General features: G+C 35.2%; 1 protein-coding gene across 4 annotated transcripts in view; it reads right to left on the reverse strand.

Annotated features, from left to right (window-relative positions):
• TFEC (transcription factor EC) overlaps positions 1 to 15128 on the reverse strand; it is a 172693-nt gene that overhangs the window by 39633 nt on the left and 117932 nt on the right. The gene's annotated exons all lie outside the window — the stretch shown is intronic.

Raw genomic sequence — 15128 nt, forward strand, 5'->3', positions numbered from 1 at the left:
ACCCGAGCCAAAATCAAGAGTCAGATGCTTAACTGACTGAGCCACCCAGGCACATCCTATTTTTATTTTTAAAAATCTTATTTTTAGGAGCCCCTGGCTTGGTCTTGATCTTGGGGTTGTGAGTTTGAGTCCCATGTTGGGTCTAGAGATTACATACATACATACATACATACATAATCTCACTTTTAAGCCTTTCCATATTCTCACTTAATAATAATTGTGTAGATTATTATGAATTGAAGGAAGCATTCAGAGAAAAATCTAACCGCCGTCGTGTGCCAACTTAAACAACTGTCCAGTATTTTGAAATCCTTTTTCAAAACATAGCCTTAAAATTCTGGTTAGTTATCACAGTTAACAATATTACATTAAGTGTGTAAGTGCAATTTTAAGCATGTATGTCAAGCTTTTCCTTTAAAAGACTTTGAAAGTAGTATTGCCTGCCAGTCCTCTTTATATTTACTATGCTGTGATGTGGCTTCTAATACATTTTCCTCAAGTGGCCTATATATAAACCTATTTAATATTTCCCTCATGTGAAACAATAGTAAAGATTGCTGTACAGTGCTTATTTTTCCCTTTATTTCAGCTACACAAACTACTCCTTAAATCCTTTAACATGCATTAGCCCAGATAAATAGCCTTTACAAAGTATTTTGCATTTAAATTAGCTGGTTTGGGGTACAATATTGTAGTAGTTACTTTAGTTTAATTCTGTTATGCTGACATTTTTAGCATTATTTTAATTGTACTACCATAAAATAATTTTTCAGTCATATAAAAAAGATGAAGATTGGTAATAAAGATTACACATATTACTAATTATATTGCTATGAGCTTTAAAGTTGTAAAATAACATTTCATTAAAATGCCAGTGATAATTTTTCTAGGGTAGCTCTTTAGATCATCTTACAGTTTTAGTTAATCCTTCTTAATCTGTACACATTTACAAAATATACATTTTAAATAACATCTTCAGATTTACAAATCACACAATGTAACTGAAGACTAAGGAACATCGTATCCCTACAAACGAAAAATACCTCTTGCTCTAAGAAAAGTATGTTGAATCAGAATTTACAACATTCATTAACTAATTCATTTTTTACTTTTCATCCATTGACTCTAAGAGCTTTCATTAGAGTACTTATTGCATTTGGTGTTACATCAAGAGACATCGTAAATGTGATCCCAGGGCTCTACAGGCTTATGATCTAGTTGGGCCGTATTAATATCAACCACACTAAAAACAATAATGATAATAATAATATGCAACAAGTACCAGGATATTTACATTCATTATTTCCTTTAATCTTTGTTACAACCTTAGGAGGGAAGTATCATTAGTATCCCCACTGAACTATGTAGATGAAGCCGCAGACACAGAGAGGTTTAATAACATGTCTCTTATCGTTCTGCTAGTAAGGGATGGAGGTGGAATACAGAGCCTGCCTTCCTAAACACTATGCAATATTGGCTCTTGAGTAAATAATTGAAATGACTGGAGTACAAAGGAAAAGCTCAGTGGTGTATACAATGAATTAAAAATGCCACAAAAAGGAGTGGATTTTTAAAACGAATTATAAGAGAAAGTGGTTATAAATCAGGTGTTGGAAAGAAATGGCCTTGCACCGGGGCAAAGGGAGGGAAATCTCAAGTGCAAAAGATCAAAGAAAACAAGAAAGAAGACAAGAATTTGGGAGTCAGGGGCCCCTGGGTGGCTCAGTTGATTAAGCTTATGCCTTGGGCTCAGGTCATGATCCTAGGGTCCTGGGATGGGGCTCTGCTCAGTGGGGAGCCTGCTTCTCCCTCTCCCTCTGCTGTTGCCCCTGCTTGTGCTTTCTCTTGCTCTCTCTCCCGCGCTCTGTCAAATACATTAATTTTTTAAAAAAAGCCTCTACATCTGCAGCCAAATAAAGAGATATTTGTTAAAAAAAAAAGTTGGGAGACAATTACTAATGTTAGTTGTGAAAAAGAACTCACATGAATATGTTTCCTTTCTCAAAACAAGACCATCTCCTCTGTAGACAATTCTATACAGAGTTGGAGTAAAATATAAAATGGAATCAACTCTAATTCTGCCTAAATTATTGAAGTTTTTTTTTTTAAAGAGAATTACAATGGGTTAGCAGGCAAAACTGAGGACCATCTGAGACCCCCATCTATAGAACATCTGTAGAGTGAGCATAAGGGACTAAAAGCTTAGTGGAGCAGGAAAGATTCAATGGAATGTGAAAAAACTACTCCCCAGAAAACCTACATTGTCTCCAATCATGAGCTGATTATCAGAACAATGAGACATCTAAGTTTTAAGCAGCAGCTAAACCATGTGCAGCCTATTTTTTAAAGATTTTATTTATTTATTTATTTGACAGAGAGAGTGCGCACAAGCAGGGGGAATGAGAGAGGGAGAAGCAGACTCCCTGCTTAGCAGGGAGCCCACAGGGCTGGATCCCAGGACCTGAGCTGAAGGCAGATGCTTAACCGACTGAGCCACCCAGGCGCCCCTTGTGCAGCCTATTTTAAAATACTTTTAAATTGCTTGGCATCTGAAGACACAGCCATAAAACTATTGGATTTCTCTTACTGAAGGTCCCAGTATTTTGTGAGATGAAGTAGATGAAATGATAGGTTGCCATTGTTCATTTATCCACTTATTCAAGAAATATTGAGTGCCAAGCGTATATGCGTCAAGTGGGACACCGAAGGTTGAAGGAAAATCAGCACAGTACCTGCCTTCATAGAGTTGTGGTCTAATCAGAGTTTGGACAGGGAAGAAAAATACGAGATCTCTAAGGGCAAGGACTGTGTTTCTCTTGCTGACCTCTTTCCTGCCATACATCCTGTTCATAACCCAGAGAATGGCACCCAGCAGGTGATTAAAAATGTGTCCACATGTGTTCAATGAATGAATGAATGAGTCATTGAAGTACAGTGTTTGAATAACTATGGTGACCACAGAGAACTTGGGGAATCTACTAGAAGAGCTGGTAAACCATAACCAGAATGTCAGTCTTCACCTAGAAAGCTGGAGCAGCTGTAGACTGTGATTTGGTTCATTGGACTGTCAAAGAGATTGAGACCACCCAAATGTAAGGAAATTTTTCTTATGAAAACAAATAAGTAAATCATATCCCCAGAATTTAGTACCATGCTTGAACATTATCACTCTGATATGCTGCTATTGCAAACTAAACATAACAATGGTCATGTTAAGTCTAATGTCTATATGCAGAAATCCGTTTTATTTCACTTAAAAGAATGTACTTATAGTTTCCCTATTTTCCAAAATGTTATAAATAAATATGAAGTGTGAATGTGGTAAGAGATATTTACACTAGGAAATGTAGGCTGAAGATTAATATTACAGTTGAGTACAAAAATTTACCCATGAGCATCCTGGCAGCCAAGGAAAAGGGAAAATTTAATATATAAGTATATATATTAAATTTATATATATACTACATATATATTATATATAAGGTGGGACCTTGTGATATTGCAGACATCTGAGTATTTTCGATCTATAAATAAGTGTTGGTTCCATATGGGTCACCCTAATATATATTTCTTATTAAGTAATTAGATCATACCAGTTCTGAGGAAAGACAAATAGTTTTACAAATATCTGAGAATTTATAAACTGGATTTTTTCATGGAGGACTTGAACAAAATATTGAACAAAATCCCAAAAGGAGTTTTTGTAAAATATGCAATGAAATCCTTCATATGCCCATATTTTTAAAAATTGTCTTAAATTGGGTTACCCAGAAAATAAACTCTGAGACGTGCCTGCAGGAGGTTTGTTGGGGGGTGATTTCAGACCTTAGCCATAGTAGGGTGATGAGAGCAGGATCACGTACGTGGAAGAGTGGCTAGTTGTGAAGGGGATCGTCTAGGCAATGCACCGTAACATCCACTATGTTTATTTCTGATCAAAGGCCCAAAGCATAATATGAATCAGCTCCAGTGAAAAGCCCAAATACATAACCTTGTACAAACCTGACTGTCTCCTTAGATAGCACTCAGCCTCCAGAGCAACTTACACTGCTGACTCCACCTTCAGATAGACTAATCCAGAGGCTCACCTGGTAAAATCATCACTCCAACAACAATTGTCTCAAACCAACCTTTAGATGGAAATTATGCTGTTAAAAAAAAAGTTCCATTATTTGGAATTTAAAAGAATGAAAAACTTAGCTTAAAACGTCTATTTTTTTTTATGTTTTAAATGTAGTTTAGATTCCCATGCTCTAATAAAGGGATGTGGTCTTTTAAGAAATTAGAAATAATGTATTAGTGAGCTATAAAAATGTTTAGATCCACTAAGAAGAGAACTAGGGCAATGTGCTTAATAGGTAAACTATTTTTAAAAAATGAGAATCACACAAACTCCTGCAAGTACAATAAGCTAAAGGGAAGGAGTTGGTCAGGAAGCAAAAAAATGCATTCTCCTGGTTGCAGGAAACAATGAATGGGGAATCATATCACAAATGCAAAATGTACGTATCTGTGTGGGTTTTTTTTCCTTTTTCTATTTGTTTGCAGACTAGAACAGATGCAGGAATCCTGAAAGAATTGATAGAGGTCCGTGAGAAAGCAGCCAAATATCATAGAAAAAAGTCAGCTATCATTCTCTAACAATAGCAGGTGAAACAAGAAGAAATTATTTAGGGTAACTGATGTCTGATAAAATTTTTGAAGTCTCAGAATTTAAATCAGGCTTGGGAGGGTTCAATTTTACACATCGGCAAAGATTTTGTAAGAAATTAATTAAGATTAACAAAATATTATTAAGTGACCCTATTTGCATTTGGGTCTAAGATCTCCTGGTAGGTAGAAGACTGTGGAGTAATGTGGGCCAGCCATGCAGTGCTGGCTAGAAGAACTCTCTATGCCCCCACGTGGAGTCATTCTTATTTTCACACAGTGGCTTTCAAATTATGCTCCTAGATACATGAGTTCATTCCTCCAATTTACTTTTCAGTGTTCTATACTGTAGTCTTTTGACCTAGTTCTTGTATGGGTTTCATATCCCATCCAGTGGATAACAACAGAGAGAACATAATGTACAAAGAAATTTTAGAAGCAAGTAGGTAGTTGCACCAAAAAAAATCTTTGAAGGACTCCAACAAACCCTGTGATTCTCTAAGATTGTCTGCTTGTATCATATCTCCTTAATAGTGCTGTACATCATAAAAAAACTTATAAACATGATTCCCACATATATATAAGCTTCTTTTAAAATGTTATCTTTTTATAGAGAAACCATAAGATGATGATAAAAGCCCTCAGCTAATTCTTTCAACATTTACTGAGAGTTTAACATTTAATGAGAGTTTGCTCTTTGTTAAAGCTAGTCCCAAGGGAAAGTCATTCCTCTCTAGAAAGCAGGTCTATGACCCACATGTCACTATCCACCTGGAGACCACTTATCTAAACTGAGGGCACAGGACCTGGGAGGAGATAAAACACCTTCTGGGTACTGGCCTTTTGAAACTCAAAACTAAAAAGTGATGGCAAACATCACACAAGCAATTATCTCAGTAACAAGACTTTTTATCACCATTAATTTGACTAGCCAAACTAATCAATCAAGCAAACATGGGCACCTACCTAATAAGCATGTTTAGACTATTTGCAAGAACAGAAACAGAAATATATTCAGCAAGAAATAGATTTATAGTAAATATAGGACCTCATGATAGTAAAGAAAAATATGTACATTGTCACCAAACACACACATACACACACATTTGCATGTATGTACACATTCACATACTCCTATCAAAAAGCAAGACAGACAATCCCATTCACTACAACATGACAGTCCTTATTTAATTTTGTTAATTTTGTACTAAACTTAAATTTAATAAATGAAGTAAAAGCTTGGACTTCACAAGTGAATAATAGGTGACTATTCATTATGTTCCTAGCATCAGAGGTATGTAAGAAGAAATCTATTTTGGGGGACTTATGAATCTACTACCTCTAGGTACTTACTCATAAAAGCCACACGACATTTGTTAATGTTATATAGTAAAGATTAATAACTCATTTCTTCAAATCTTACTTTCTTTGCAGCAGTCTTTGGATATGATATACCCATAAATCTCATCTTGACTAAACCTAAAATTATACAGTCGAGCTTGTCTGATTAAGATATAACTACTGAACAAAGTAGGGCCCGGTTCATCAAAAGTTTTACTTAGATTTTTGAATAAGTGTCAGCATATTTCAGCTGAGTATTATATAATCCAAAGCTATTTAATGGATAATAATGTAAAATGTGATTGTAACATAGTCTTTCAGTCCTAATCATTTGAATTTGGATAATTCCAATGGTATGTCTTTGAGAAGAGACCCACAATTAAGAGACTTTAAAGAGGCATGAATATTATTAAGCAGAGTTTTTTTTTAATTCAGTAGTGTTCTAGCAGTAAAAATGCTTGCACTTCATGAGCACTCATATTTACACTATGAAGGCAAAGCTTCCCTTACCACTCAGTCTAGCTCCATCTATACTTGCATTGATTTGTTTTGTTTATGTTAGCACCTCAGGAAAATTACCATATTATACCTTTAAAAGATTTAGAACAAATATCAGCAATAATAATCAGCAATAATTATTCTGATCTGTTTCTTAAGAGCATGTGTATTTGGAATTTTTGAGCCATAAATATCAATTAAGAATCACATCAGAGATGACCACCTCATGTTGGCTTTAAAAGAACACAACAGGCCATGCACACACTAAAGTCAATTGGCAATATCATCAACGACCAAAATAATATGAAACATGGAGATAACTTGAGCCATAATACTTTAAAATACATTTGACCCTGCACTCACAGGTTTAGCATTCATTGATTCTACAGATATTTTTTTGAGTGCCTACTACACATCAGATTTTATGCTACTATAGTAAGTTCTGGGGATATAATTCTGAACAAAACAGACATAACCCAGTCTTCAAAGGATTCACAGTCTATTGAGAGAGAACTAAACATGTAATTGTAACACAATTGATAAATTTTGTGGAAGTAAAAGGTATCTCAAAAACAAGCAGACAGACCTAGATAAAAGGGAAGCAAGTTATTCAAATGAATGTGTGCCTCTATACAGTAACCATTTATGTGAGTAACAGTGGTGAGCAAAGTGGAACATAGTCCCTCTCCTTATGCAGCTTATGGACAGGTGGAAGAGACAAGATTTTAGTCGATCACATGATTGACTGTAAATTCTCAAATTCTGTAAGAATAGGAAGGAGAGATACACAAGGCTATGAGCATGTGGACAGAAATTATCCAGAGAGAAGTTAGGGATGGTTTACCTAAGGAAGGGATGGTAGGGTAGGGCTGTATCTGGAAGATGAAAAGGAAGTAACTAGAGCAAGAGCATAAAGAATGCATTCCAGGGAGATGGAACAGCATGTGCAAAGACCGTGATGGGAGGAAGGAAGATGAGAAAAATGCTTGAGAGGAATGAAAGGACTGGAGCAGAGAGATTACAGTGTGATCTGGGACTGAGGAGGCCAGTTGGTCCAGTCCATGCAATGTTTTTAGGTGTAGAAAGGTGTCTTATTTTCTTTATCACAGGGAAAGGGACACTAGCAGTTCAGTTGGATGAGTCCTAGTGAGGTAAAAGGAGAGTCCAGGAAAGAAAAATGGGTTGCTTGAACTAGGGTCATGGGATAAGGGTGAGGTAATCACATGGAAGCAAGTAGCTGGATTTCAGAGATGCTTAGAAATGGCGCCTGAGTTTCTGGCCCAAGTGACTGAATGGAGAGTGAAGCCCTTCACAGAGAAGACTGGGGTTTTGGGAGGGACAGAGAATCATAAGTTTGGCATTGAACACTCTGAGTTTGTGATGTTTTGAAGGTGTGAAGTAGGCAGCCAGATACATGGGTCTGGAACTCAGAAGTATGGACTGTGGATAAAATTAGCTTGACATTTACACTTAGATGGTAACTGATGAGATGATTTGGGGAGGATGCACAGAATTACAAGATGCGAGGGCCTAGAACTGAACATGGTGGATGCCCAAGCTCTAATTACACATCAATCAATTCTGATTCTAAATTCTAGTTTTTCCCCAGATCCCATTGATTTTTTTAAATTTTATTATGTTATGTTAATCACCATACATTACATCATTAGTTTTTTATGTAGTGTTCCATGATTCATTGTTTGAGCATAACACCCAGTGCTCCACGCAGAACGTGCCCTCCTTAATACCCATCACCAGGCTAACCCATCCCCCCACCCCCTCCCCTCTAGAACCCTCAGTTTGTTTCTCAGAGTCCATCGTCTCTCATGGTTCGTCTCCCCCTCCGATTTCCCCCCCTTCATTTTTCCCTTCCTACTACGTTCTCTTTTTTTAACATATAATGTATTATTTGTTTAGAGGTACAGGTCTGTGATTCAACAGTCTTACACTTTTCACACATTTTGCAAAGTGTTCACTTGAAGTTTGTATGTGTTATACAGTGGAATAAATCGTCCTTAATTAAATAATTTAGTTTTTCCTATTTCCAAAGTTATATATTCAACCCTTTGATATAGATGTAGAATTATTTTCCTAATCCAAGGGCATTACAACTCTCATTATCAGTCCTCAACCTTTTAACTGTAATTCCAGAATCCAAAAACTCTGAAAATCAGAAGTTTGTTTTTGCTTTTGTTTTAAGTTTGGTGCAAATTTATTTGGTGGCAAAATCAGATCTGAAATAAAGTAAGGCTATTTATAATCTTTCTTTATCTCACTTATAGTAGATATTCATAGGCTTTGCTGCAGATACATTAATGTGTTTGAGTATGGCATGCTGTCTTAGGCCTCTCTGTATGTACTACATTATCTTTCAATATCTGAAATACTGAGAATTCTAAAACACATCTAGCCCTAGGTTTTTGGATAATAGATTTTGTATTCTTTTTGTTTATTGAGTGAACAGCCTGAAGAAAGTACTATGCTGTATGTTTTACATAAATAATATTATTTAATCTTACAATATCATAAATAAAAGAACTTGAATGGGCCTTCACAATTATTTTTCAAAACTTCAGCACAATATTTAACTTCATTTTCAGAAACTATAATGTATTAAAGTCAAAATTCATATTGAGCAATATGTTATCTCTTGGGGAAGTAATGACATGAGGAAATGTCCTTTCTGATTCAACAGACCAACTGAATGAATGCAAGATGTGTTTTTCTTTTAATAAGAAGAAATGATTCAGTTGTAACATATTTTGATATTAGACATATTTGTATGTAGTGCTTTTAGCTGTATTTAAATGAGTTAATACTCTTCTCCAAAGCTTTCAGAAGTTTCTCATACAATTAAATTGTCTTCTGTAATGTGGAAATATACAAGTTAGTTGTTTTAGCTAGATTCAGTAAAATGTCTCAAATTTCTTTTTTAAAAAGTTTAACTGACTACATTAAAGCTTAAACATTAATATTTATTAAAAGGACTTTTACAAGTCCTCTTTGCTTCAGAAATCAACAATTGTGTTTAGATGATACTTTATACTTCACAGTTACTTTCAACTTAAAACAAAGCTCTCATGTAATGGTTAAACATACTTTTTCTCATCCTCAGTCTAGTGACCTTAAATCATTTTCATTATGAAGTTGTAAATGTTCTTTCAAGGACTCAGAGAATAAAGGAGAAACAAGACTGACTTCTTTAAGAGGTCTTGTTTCAAATATCTTGGAAAGTCATCAGTGCATTTATTTCTAATTTTACATGTTCTAAAATAGATCCAAAACCATCAATAAGAACACCTGGGACAAAATCCAAACCTCCTTATAATACTTGCCATCATTTGCATCATTCTGTTACAAGGGCATTGTATTTTTCATTCTTAATATATCTTAATGGTTAGATTTGGAATAATATCAATATATTGTCAATTTATACAGACCTTGTTGTAAAAGAAACTCACAGGCCACTTAAGGTAGTTGAATTTATAACAAAGAAATTCATACATTTTTTTTGTGAGAATATAAGGATTGCAGAGGTTTATTCCTGAAAAAAATTCTAAACAATTCAAATGGTTTTATACTATCTTAGGCTTGAAAACTTTTTATGCCCCTTATCTACTTTATGAGTTGATATATGATCATCAATTAATGAAGTCATTTTTATGATAATAAAATGTCATCATTAGAACTGTGGTATTCTAGTCTAACCATTTTCTAAAGAATATGATTGGGGCATTTTAGGTAGTTAAATATTAAAATAATCTAATTGAAAATGAGACTTTGAAATTATTCATTTTGATTGACAAACTGCAGAAAATGGCTTTGTATCATAAGTACATTTCTATCACTCAATTTTTATAGTTATTACTAGTATTTCTAGAAAAAAAGGGTAAAATCTACATTGTCTTTTACTTAACTAGTAAATAGGATGATGTCTGGCTGTCTGTGTTTCAAATGCATCTGTTATTACTTAATCTACATTAATCAAATTCCTCCAATCATTGTGCCTTCATGTAGGAAAGGCCTTCAGTTACAGAGTTGTTGCACACAGTTTCACCTTCCCCTTGTCACTGAAGAACAATGTTCCTTTTGAATCGAAGAAACATACTTCTGTTGCAAATTTTTTATAGTTACAGAAAGTACATAGCCATGAAACATTAATTTATCAAGAAGACTGATCATAGGATCCCATGGACTAATTGAAAGCCCCAGAATACCACATAATGGTAGCCACCGTCACACGTGGAATCCAACATTCCAATGGTTTGAGGAAGGACTTTTGTCTACATTCCACTGCTGAAGACACTGAAGCTCAAACAGGTTACCGGACTTGCTCACAATCACACAGGCGAAAAAGTGAACTCCACTTTTTGTCTTTTGATTGCAAGTAGGGCATTCTTTCAACTACAAGGTATTTATTACCAGCCCGCGAAGATAATAAAAATTAACTCCAGCCTCCATTATTAGAAAAAGCTGTGTCCTGTATCTGTGTACAAGTATCCACCAGCTGACTCCACCCTGGTGGAAAAACCTTTGGGGTTGCTTCCCCATGATTAGTTAAGTTTGACTTGGCTACTCATGATTTTGTTTTTGTGTTTCACTTTGTCTGTCTTATAACTATCACATGGTGCAAGATCCGGCTTCTCCATACAGTATGGGACAACACTACAGTTGAAATCTACCACCAAGGAATATTAACTTTAGATGAATGCTTCCTTGTTTTTAAAAGATGTTTTGTTCCACTTTTGTCTTTAGATCTGTGTATTAAATGTGCACTGCTCTGAAGAGTCCTTGTCCTCCCCAGAAAGTTTCCTTTTATCATCTTTACTGTTACTTAAATGTTTCTTTCCTGAAAACCTCTAACTTCTTTTCATGATAGAGAACAGTTGGATGGGGAGGGAGGAGGTGAGGAAGGCAGAAAATATTATTTTCAGCTTGGCTCATTCTAAATAAGTATCATGACTATTCTACTTAATCTCTTTAAACTTCTTGCTCTGAGGGATAAATTTAAGAAATAAACAAATGCACATAAAAAGTTGGCAAGAGTTGAAATAACAGAAAACTTCTTTGTAAGACCTTTTTTGTGTGTCACTTGCTTTTGAGAAATAACAAAAAAACTCAAAATGCTAGTTAATATTGTAGCTTTGAAATATGTGGAAAATATTTACCATAATTTTAGAGATGAAGATCCAGGATTCTATTTCCATTCTAATTTGAGCAGACAAATCAATTAAAAATAAAACTTTTTCATTGAAATTTAAAAAGAAAAAATATATATGATTAGAAAATGTATTGCTTTAGTCTTTTTAAGCTTTTACCAATTATTTTCAATTATTCCGTGGTAGGTAAAATAATGCTTCCCGCACCAAAGGCGTCCATATCCCAATCCACAGAACCTGTGCATATGTAACCTTACATTACAAAGGGATTTTGAAGGTGTGATAAAATTAAGGATTAAGGTGCAGCTGAGAGGCTGAGCTGGTCAAGGATGGTCCATAATAACAGGACAATAGGGCAAGAAGTGCTACCAGTGAGAATTGACTGAAATTAGAGTAAAGGCTGAACAGGAAGGAAACAAAGGCCCAAAGGTGAGAAGATGGAGTAGTCAGCGGATTAAGACTCAATCAGACCACTGGGTATTTACCCCAAAGATACAAATGTAGTGATCCGAAGGGGTACATGCACTCCAATGTTTATAGCAGCAATGTCCACAATAGCCAAACTATGGAAAGAGCCGAGGCCAAGATGTCCATCAACAGATGAATGGATAAAGAAGATGTGGAACATCTTCACACACAATGGAATATTATGCAGCCATCAAAAAATAATGAAATCTTGCCATTTGCAACAACATGGATGGAAATAGAGGGTATTATGCTAAGCAAAATAAGTCAGTCAGAGAAAGACATGTATCATATGATCTCACTGATATGAGGAATTCTTAATCTCAGGAAACAAACTGAGGGTTGCTGGAATGGCGGGGGGTGGGAGGGATGGGGTGGCTGGGTGATGGACATTGGGGAGGGTATGTGCTACGGTGAGCACTGTGAATTGTGGAAGACTGATGAATCACAGATCTGTACTTCTGAAACAAATAAAACATTTTATGTTAAAAAAAAATAGAGGAAGGGAAAAATGAAGGGGCGGAAATCGGAAGGGGAGATGAACCATGAGAAACTATGGACTCTGAGAAACAAACTGAGGGTTCTAGAGGGGAGGGGGATGGGGGGATGGGTTAGCCTGGTGATGGGTATTAAGGAGGGCACGTACTACATGGAGCACTGGGTGTTATACTCAAACAATGAATCAAGGAACACTACATCAAAAACTAATGATGTAATGTATGGTGATTAACATAACATAATAAAATAAAATTTAAAAAAAGACTCAATCAGACCAAAGAGAAAGTATAAAGAGTAAGAGAGCAAGAAAGCTGGAAGGTGGAGACCCCAGTTTTGGACACTGGATCATCCTCTGAAATCCCCTGAAACAAGGTACTCCATAATCTGCCTCTGTCAACTTTCACATTTTCATTTTTCCTGTCAGTTACTCACTACCTCTCTGCTTAAGGAAACCACCTGACATCCCCATAAATGTCCCTGCTCTTAACACAGATCACCTGCTTGTTGGTGGCAAAAATTCTACCATAAAAGATATATTGGTAAAGTATACTATCAACCATGCTTCCTCTTCTCAATGGGAAATTATCTCCAAAATTGCAGCATCAAACATGGTCTTAATTTTCTTCCTTAATGCTTGTAGAATATCTTACAATGTCAAAATGGTGGACATTTGTTAACTTTGAATATGTTTCCATGAGAGTAAACAAAAAAACAGTGATATATCGCATAGATAATTTGGTTTCTAAGTATTTCCACCATTTACTAACTCACCATCATTGTCACAGTTTATGTGAGTCTTCTCTGTCATTGAAACTGAATTTTTAAGTATGCAGCCACAAGATTACAGGGTAAGCAGACAACTGCCATGGAATCCAAAGACAATCATAAATAGAATGAATAGGACACAGTGTACTGTATTTTATACAGTATTTTATTATTAATAGAGCACATCCTTATCCAGTGATCCCTTTTATGATCTCATATTTGGTCCCTTATGATTCTAATCCCTTATTTTATGCATGTTACTGATGAACTAAGGCTCAGAGAGGTTAACCAAGTTATAGAAGTGGCACAGTTAAAAAATTAATCCACATATGCCTACATCGTACTCTCTTCAAAGTTAAAAATTATACTAATAATCACAATGACAATAATGGCATAAATTGGTAATAAGTATAGTGAGTAAGTATTGCTTTGTGTCAGGAGCAGAGCTTTGATTGCCTTGTCTCAGGTAATCCTCATAGCAAGCCACTGAGGTGAGCAGCCTAATTCTCTCCATGGGAGAACGTGAAGATAGAGGCTAGGTTAAGGAACTTTGAAGTAAAGCAAAGCAAAAGTTCAAATCCTCACTGGTCTCACTACTGAGTCTCTGTTCCTCATAAGAAGTAATTATTAAAACAAAGCTTTTTGCCTTTCAACTTAACAAATATGTCTTAAATCTTAATACCTAGTGCTGAGGAGGGAACAATGCAACAGGTACCCACATGACTTACTACCAAGGAAGTAAATGTGTGCAATACATTTGCATTGCCTAAGGAAATAATCCTAAATGTGTAAAAACTCTGAAGCATCAAGATGATCATTGAACCATAATTAATAATGATTCTATAATGTAGAGAACATATAAAATCTAAATATATATCCCAGTGGCCTCTCTATAGCATTCTTTAAACTGTGAGATTTGATCTTGTTCTTTTACTCAGATCAAAGTGCTTTAATGCTAAAAACATTTAATCATAAAATGACTAGAAAGTATGAACTTTGAAAGCAAAACTAAAGTAAGCTTCCTTTCCGTCCATTAATCACAAAATTTTAAAAAATAGAATGATACACCACATGACTCTAACACAAGGGAAAATATGACTATTAAGCAAGCTATTTTAGGAAAAGTGTCATAACTTTAAAGTCTTTACTAACACTGTAGCCCTAACTTCTATCTAATCTTATTATTAAATATATTTAATAGAAGTACTTGAGGTAGCATCAAAGTCCTGAATATTTACTAAACATTTCCATGTCCATGAGTAAAGCTAGAATTTTAGGAGTATTAAAGAGCAGCCCATGAAAAAGTCTTTCAAACAATAACAGGATATTTCAAATTCCTAATGTAAACACATTAGGATACTCAACCAACATAAACCAGACCATATAAAAATATGCTTACAGCAGACAATAACCTTGATGTGTTCTCCCCAGAAAATCCAACACTACCATGTGAGAATAAATTATTCTTTCCATCCTTAAGGTATTGTCTTGCTCAAACCTGGGAGCTCATTTCAAAGTAAATTTCCAAAAGGAACACAAGTATAGATATATAAAGGGGCTTGCTTTCAAAAAGCAGCTCGAGTAATAACGTCAACCAGATTCTCTTGCATCTCACCAAGGGTTTTGTTTGGTGTTTTATTCTCATTTTTTTTCTTTCTCTTATAAATTCTTCTTCTTAGAAAAACTACTATTAGTGGCAAGGTCAACTTGGCCCTTACCACAAGTCACCGATGAATGAATTGGTATCCTGAT

This window comes from Zalophus californianus, chromosome 12, assembly GCF_009762305.2.
Source record: "Zalophus californianus isolate mZalCal1 chromosome 12, mZalCal1.pri.v2, whole genome shotgun sequence".
Classification (NCBI taxonomy): domain Eukaryota; kingdom Metazoa; phylum Chordata; class Mammalia; order Carnivora; family Otariidae; genus Zalophus; species Zalophus californianus.